The sequence below is a fragment of the Hibiscus syriacus genome, unplaced genomic scaffold (genome assembly GCF_006381635.1).
Source record: "Hibiscus syriacus cultivar Baekdansim isolate YM2019G1 unplaced genomic scaffold, ASM638163v2 tig00002286_pilon, whole genome shotgun sequence".
Classification (NCBI taxonomy): Eukaryota; Viridiplantae; Streptophyta; class Magnoliopsida; order Malvales; family Malvaceae; genus Hibiscus; species Hibiscus syriacus.
Window position 1 is genome coordinate 7,654 of NW_024061923.1, and position 7,653 is coordinate 15,306.

Here is a 7,653-nt window from a genome sequence, read left to right on the forward strand (position 1 = left end):
GTACAACAAACTTTAGGCATCAGAGCTAAAGCTGGGAAAGGTCTAGGAAAGAATCTTCAAGGGATTTCAGTTCCTATTTGTATAAAGATGAAAAAAGACCGTTTTGGGCTAGGGTTTAAGCCCAATTTTCAGCAAAAGAACAAAGAGATGAAAAGAAGATGTGAAGACAGAAAGGCAAAATTGAAAGGGGAGAAATCCTTTGGAAATACATGTCTTTCCCACATTGAAGACACATTCAGATCAGGGGGAACAATTAATGTAGAACAGCAGCTTGTTGAAGCCTTTAAAGAAGAAAGTTGACGAAAGATCAAGACATAGTTGAAGAAGCTATGAATGGATTATTTATCAACATGATCATGAATGACAACAAAACTGGCAAATACTTGGATAGGATTCGACCATGTCTTCCTGGAGAAACACTCACCAATTGGACCACTGAAGATCTTCCTATAGTTTTTAATATTAATGCAGAGTAATATTCAGAACTAATCTTTATGTTTTAGCTCAAAAATATGAAAACTTTTTGTTATCTTGTAAAAGAAATTATGTTAAATATAAGAAATTTTCTTTAAAATTTTCATATGGCAATCATTCTTTACATTTTCTTACATTTTTACATTTATTTATTTCATAAATTTACTATATTCTTTCGGAAATATGTCCGACTTAAATTTGCAGGTGTCACCGTGTTAATAGCATGTGTATTCCTAAATTTAATCCAGTGATAAATTTAGAGCATCCTATATGTCTGGAAGAAATTAATGGTTGTGAGGATGAACTGGAATGTGATGTTCCTACTGAACTATTAAGATTGGTAGAAAAAGAAGTTAACAAATTCTACCCCACAAGGAAGAGGTTGAGATTGTGAATTTGGGAACAGATGAAGAAATGAAGAGGTGAAAATTGGTACTACTCTGACCATCCAGATAAAACAAGAATTGATAAATCTCCTTCAAGAGTTCAAAGATATCTTTGCCTGGTCTTATCAAGATATGCCTGGTTTAAGCACAGATATAGTGATACACAAGCTTCCAATCAATCCAGAATATAAACCGGTCCAACAAAAGCTCAGACGGATGAGGCCAGAAATGTTGTTGCAAATCAAGAAGAAGTAATGAAACCAATGCAGGTTTCCTACAGGCATCTAAATATCCAGAATGGGTAGCCAACATTGTGCATGTACCAAAGAAGAATGGGAAGGTTCGAATGTGTGTGGATTACAGAGATCTCAACAAAGCTAGTCCAAAAGATAGTTTTCCATTACCCCACATAGACACATTGGTGGACAATACTGCAGGACACGCATGGTTTTCATTTATGGATGGATTTTCAGGATATAATCAGATAAAAATGAATCCTGAAGACATGGAAAAAACAACATTTATAACCATGTGGGGCACATTCTGTTATAAAGTAATGCCATTTGGATTGAAAAATGCAGGGGCAACATATCAAAGAGCCATGGTAACTTTGTTTCATGACATGATGCACAAAGAGATTGAAGTATATGTAGATGACATGATTGCCAAATCCCGAACTGAAGAACATATTCAAAATTTGAGGAAACTTTTCCAAGATTGAGGAAATATCAATTAAAGCTCAACCCCGCTAAATGCACTTTTGGGGTAACTTCCGGGAAACTTTTGGGATTTGTGGTCAGCAAAAAAGGAATCGAGATTGATCCAGATAAAGTCAAAGCAATTCAAGATCTTCCACCACCCAATACAAAAAAAAGTTCGAGGCTTTTTGGGAAGATTAAATTATATATCTCGGTTCATTTCTCAATTAACTGACAAATGTGATCCAGTGTTCAAATTACTTCGAAAGAACAATCCTGAAGTCTGGAATGAAGAATGTCAAGAAGCTTTGGATATTATTAAGAAATACTTATCCAATGCCCCAATTTTAGTATCAACAATGCCTGATAGACCATTAATTCTCTATTTGACGGTCTTCGAAAATTCGATGGGATGTGTACTAGGACAACATGATGAATCTGGAAGGAAAGAAAAAGCTATTTATTATTTGAGCAAGAAATTTACTGATTGTGAAGTTCGATATCCACCAATACAAAATTATGTTGTGCTTTGGTGTGGACTACTCGAAGACTCAGACAATATATGTTATACCATACTACTTGGTTGATATCAAAACTTGATCCTTTGAAATTCTTAATGGAATCACCAGCTTTGACAGGCAGAATGGCTAGATGGCAGATGTTATTATCTGAGTTTGATATTGTATATGTCAACCAAAAGCAATAAAAGGAAGTGTCATAGCTGATTTTCTGGCCAGTCGTGTATCAAATGATTATCAGCCTTTGAACTTCAATTTTCCCGATGAAGATCTGTTGTGCATATCCATAATGAAGAAGTCAGAACAAATGATGAATTTGCAACTTGGAAGCTTTACTTTGACGGAGCATCTAATGCTTTGGGACGAGGAATCGGGGCAGTGTTAATTTCTCCAGAAAATTTTATTATCCCTTTACGAGTAGACTGGAGTTCTTTTGCACCAATAACTGGCAGAATATGAAGCTTGTGTCATGGGATTGAAAGCAGCTATAGAAAGAAAAATCAAATTTCTCAAGATATATGGAGATTCATCCTTGGTGGTGTATCAATTGTGAGGAGAATGGAAACAAAAGATCCCAAATTGTTGGAATACCGAAATTTTACCCTCGAATTAGTGAAAGAATTTGAGAGAGTTACCTTCAATTATCTCCCTCGAGAAGAAAATCAAATGGCAGATGCCTTGGCTACATTAGCTGCTATGTTTCAAGCAACTAAGAAAGTTGATATGATGACAATCAAAATGCAAGTATATGAAATCCCTGCACATTGTTATAGTGTGGAAGAAGAGGTAGATGGTAAACCATGGTATCATGATATCCTGCAATATATCAAAAATCAAAGTTACCCACCAATGCATCGGAAATTGATAAAAGAACCTTGAGAAGAATGGCTGCTGGATATTTTCTTGATGGAGAGATTATGTATAGAAGAAGCAATGATCAAATGCTATTGAGATGTTTAAATACCAGCGAAGCTCGAAATGTCATTGAAGAAGTACACAGTGGAATATGTGGAACACATGCAAATGGTCTTTCTATGGCCAGAAAAATAATGAGATATGGATACTATTGGGCTACTATGTACACAGATTGCATTGATTATTCAAGGAAATTTCATAAATGCCAGATATATGCAGGCAAGATTCATGTACCCCCATCTCCTTTACATGTAATGACAGCACCCTGGCCATTTTCTATGTGGGGAATAGATGTCATTGGAGCAATTACACCAAAAGCATCGAATGGACATTGCTTCATCCTTGTGGCAATTGATTATTTTACCAAATGGGTTGAAGCTGCTTCATATACCAATATTAAGAGGTCCACAGTCTGCAAGTTCATAAAGAAAGAGATAGTTTGCCGATATGGCCTACCAGAGAGGATCATTACAGATAATGCTCTGAACCTGAATAACAAAATGATGACTGAACTTTGTGCACAGTTTAAGATCAAACATTCAAATTCAGTGGCATATCATCCAAAGATGAATGGGGCAGTTGAAGCAGCAAATAAGAACATCAAGAGAATCATTACAAAGACCACTGAAACTTACAAAGATTGGCACGAGAAGTTACCTTTTGCTTTATATACATACCGAACTACTGTTCGAACATCTACTGGGGCAACACCGTTTTCTCTAGTCTACGGAATGGAAGCAGTCTTACCAATTGAAGTTGAGATTCCATCGCTTCGAATATTGAGAGAAATAAAATTGGATGAATCTGAATGGATCCAAGCTAGAGTTAATCAATTGAACCTTGTTGAGGAGAACAGATTGAAAGCTATTTGCCATGGACAGATGTATCAGAAACGGATGATGAAGTCTCATGAAAAAAAAGTACATCCAAGAGAATTCCAAGAGGGTGATCTAGTACTAAAAAGATTTGCCTATACATAAAGATTTCCGTGGGAAATGGATGCCTAATTGGGAAGGGCCATACGTTGTGAAAAAGGCCTTTTCCGGAGGAGCGTTGATCTTGGCAGAAATGGATGGAAAAATTCTGAGAAATCCAATAAACTCGATTCTGTCAAGAAAATTATGCTTGAAGAAAAGAAAGAAAAAGAAAAAAAAAGGAAAAAAGAAAAAGAAAAAGAAAAAGGGGTCAAGGTGAAAACCCGCAAAGGGCATCTTGTAACCAAAGGAAGGATTTGAGTTGAAAACCTGAAAAGGCGGCTCAAATGCAGGTTGATATTAGGCATCTGGCAATTGAACTCTCTTAAGATTTTGACAGTTTGGGAGAAACTTCACATCTACAAGCATTTCGACAACGTTTGAGATCTTCCAGACAAAAGCTTACATCTCTAAATTGTATCAACTTGATTAATTTAGAAATACTTATGCTTATAATTTGTTGAGACTTTGAATTTTTATTATTCTTATGCTTGCCATAACTTTGAATACAATTCTATCTATTTCAAGTTCAATTTATTGAGATTCAATTTATTTGTAGAAATCCAATTTATTTTTATAATTAACATAATTTTGAAATAATTTAAAGATTTCTGAATATCACTTTATGTTAATACTTTTAAATACATGGAATACAAAGTAAGCAAATCATCATCATCTTAAAGCCATGATCATCAAGATTGTTACACGGGATGCTACCGGCAACAAGGTCAAATCCGCCAAATTTACTCATCAATTGTTCCAACCGATCACCATTCAGTTCTTGCACATCTGTTTTCAAAGATATACTAAGACAGTAGAAGCGATCTTTGCAGCACTGATTCTAGCAAAAAGAAACAAGATATTGATATCACTGGAAACATGTCTCTAAACAGATCCTTATGTATGGTTTTTAAAGAAACCTAGAAGCATTTCCACCTCATCAGGTTCAAGTGAAGCAACTTTATTCTTCCAACCCATACTAGATTCCATTTTCAGCATTCATCAAGAACATACTCTTGGATACTCGAAGGTGGCTCATTGACATAAGCTTCAAGAACCTTACAGATCCTTTCTGTCAATTTGGCACTTCCTGTACATGTTTATAAACAGTTCAACTTTGTTCTTGGATTCCAAGGATGCCATCATTTCTTTGTCAATGGAAAAGCATCAGCACATGGAGGAAGCAGAATAAGAAACTCCGTTCTTAATTGGCAGAATTATATAGCCCTTTTCAGTGTAATAGCATGGAAATGCTTCGAATCTACAAATTCTGGCTCTACATCAAATAAGCATTATGATATCCCAGACCAATCATTGAATTTAGAAGATGAATTTGTCAATAGCATCTTCTAGAAGTGTTCTTTGAGTTATCTGATCTGGTTTGGACAGAACAATCATTGAATTTAGAAGATGAATTTGTCATAGCATCTTCTAGAAGTGTTCTTTGAGTTATCTGATCTGGTTTGGCAGAACCAATCATTGAATTTAGAAGATGAATTTGTCAATAGCATCTTCTAGAAGTGTTCTTTGAGTTATCTGATCTGGTTTGGCAGAACCAATCATTGAATTTAGAAGATGAATTTGTCAATAGCATCTTCTGGAAGTGTTCTTTGAGTTATCTGATCTGGTTGGACAGAACCAATCATTGAGTTTAGAAGATGAATTTGCCAATAGCATCTTCTGGAAGTGTTCTTTGAGTTATCTGATCTAGTTTGGTAGGAACTACAGAACCAATCATTGGAATTAAAAGATGAACTGCATGATCTTCTTCATTAAGAAGCTTATTTTCAAGCTTCTTCTGCTTCTTCCTTTTCAAAAATCATAGCCCAAGTTTTGCCTTTGCTTGTAATTGGGATCATTGCATAATGACTTCCTATCTTTTACTAGAAGAAGTACATCAGCAGCCTTAGTCATTTAAGCAGCACATATAAAATTTTCCAATTCTGCAATTGATGAATTTGGACCACACATCTCTACATGGCTATTGAAGCTTCAGCCTTTAAGAATCCCATTTTTGTCAAGTATAACAGTTTATTCTCCTCATCAGAATCAGAATTCAAGATTTCTCGGTATTAAAAGAACTATCGATATCTGTGAAATCATCTTGAAAGGTCACTTCATAATCAGATGAGTTGTTATCAGAATCAACATGTTGCCTGAATGCAAGCTTTTCAAGAGTTTATACTATTGAGTTTTATTCTCAAGAGGTTTTGTGACATTATATCTACATCTACATTTGTCAAAGATGATAGATTCTTTGATTTGAAGAAGAAAGATCTATTGGGTTTTTACAATTGAAGAAATACTCAATTCACCAGTCTGAAATCAAATAAATTAACATTCATGCATCATATTTTAGGTATTTACAAAAATAGGTGCATTTTCATTCATTTTCATCTATGTTGAATTTTTAACAGGAATTTCAAAGATTTTAGCAAAGATTCAAATCTATCATTTGATGTATTGACATTTCCAGAGAAGGTTCATAATGAGAAGAACTCATCTGAAGAAGGAAGAAGAAGTTCATAATGAGAAGAATTTGTTCAACCTTTTGTCTGAATTCATCACTTGATGGATTATTTTTGCCAGAGAAGGTTCATAATGAGAAGAACTCATCTGAAGAAGGAAGAAGAAGTTCATAATGAGAAGAATTTGTTCAACCTTTTACTTGAATCCATCATTTGATGGATCAGCTTTTCCAGAGAAAGTTCATAATGAGAAGAACTCATCTGAAGAAGGAAGAAGAAGTTCATAATGAGAAGAATTTGTTCAACCTTTTACTTGAATCCATCATTTGATGGATCAGCTTTTCCAGAGAAAGTTCATAATGAGAAGAACTCATCTAAAGAAGGAAGAATTTGTTCAACCTTTTACATGAATCCATTACTTGATGGAGCATCATCCCCAGCGAAAGTTCATAATGAGAAGAACTCATATGAAAAGAAGAAGAAGTTCATAATGAGAAGAACTTGTTCAATTTTTTGAATTCATCATTGATGGATCAACATTGCCAGGTAGAGTTCATAATGAGAAGAACTCATCATCTGAAGAAGGAAAAAGAAGTTCATAATAAGAAGAACTTGTTCAACCTTTTGGTTTGAATTCATCATTTGATGGATCAACATTGCCAGGAAGAGTTCATAATGAGAAGAACTCGTCATCTGAAGAAGGAAGAAGAAGTTCATAATGAGAAGAATTTGTTCAACCTTTTATCTGAATTCATCACTGGATGGATTATTTCTTCCAGAGAAAGTTCATAATGAGAAGAACTCCTCATATGAAGAAGAAAGAAGAAGTTCATAATAAGAAGAACTTGTTCAACTTTTTGCATAATTCTATCACAGAAGGAGATAGATTAGCATCAGCCTTTCTAGAGAAAGTTCATAATAAGAAGAACTCATCTGGAGAGAGAAGAATTTATTCAATATATCCATTATGATCAAAGTAAAGCCAATGGATAAAAAAATTTATTATCTTTTCATCTTTGCCATATTCTTGTTAATACAAGAATGAGCAAAGAGGGGCAGCTGAAGATACTAATTTTTTATCCATATTTATATTATTATTATTATTATTTTATTATTATTATTATTATTAAATATATTAAATAAATATATAATAAATAATTACAGACCAATTACAACTGGACCGGCCCAGTTACAAACAAACCAGAACCGGTCCAAATCAA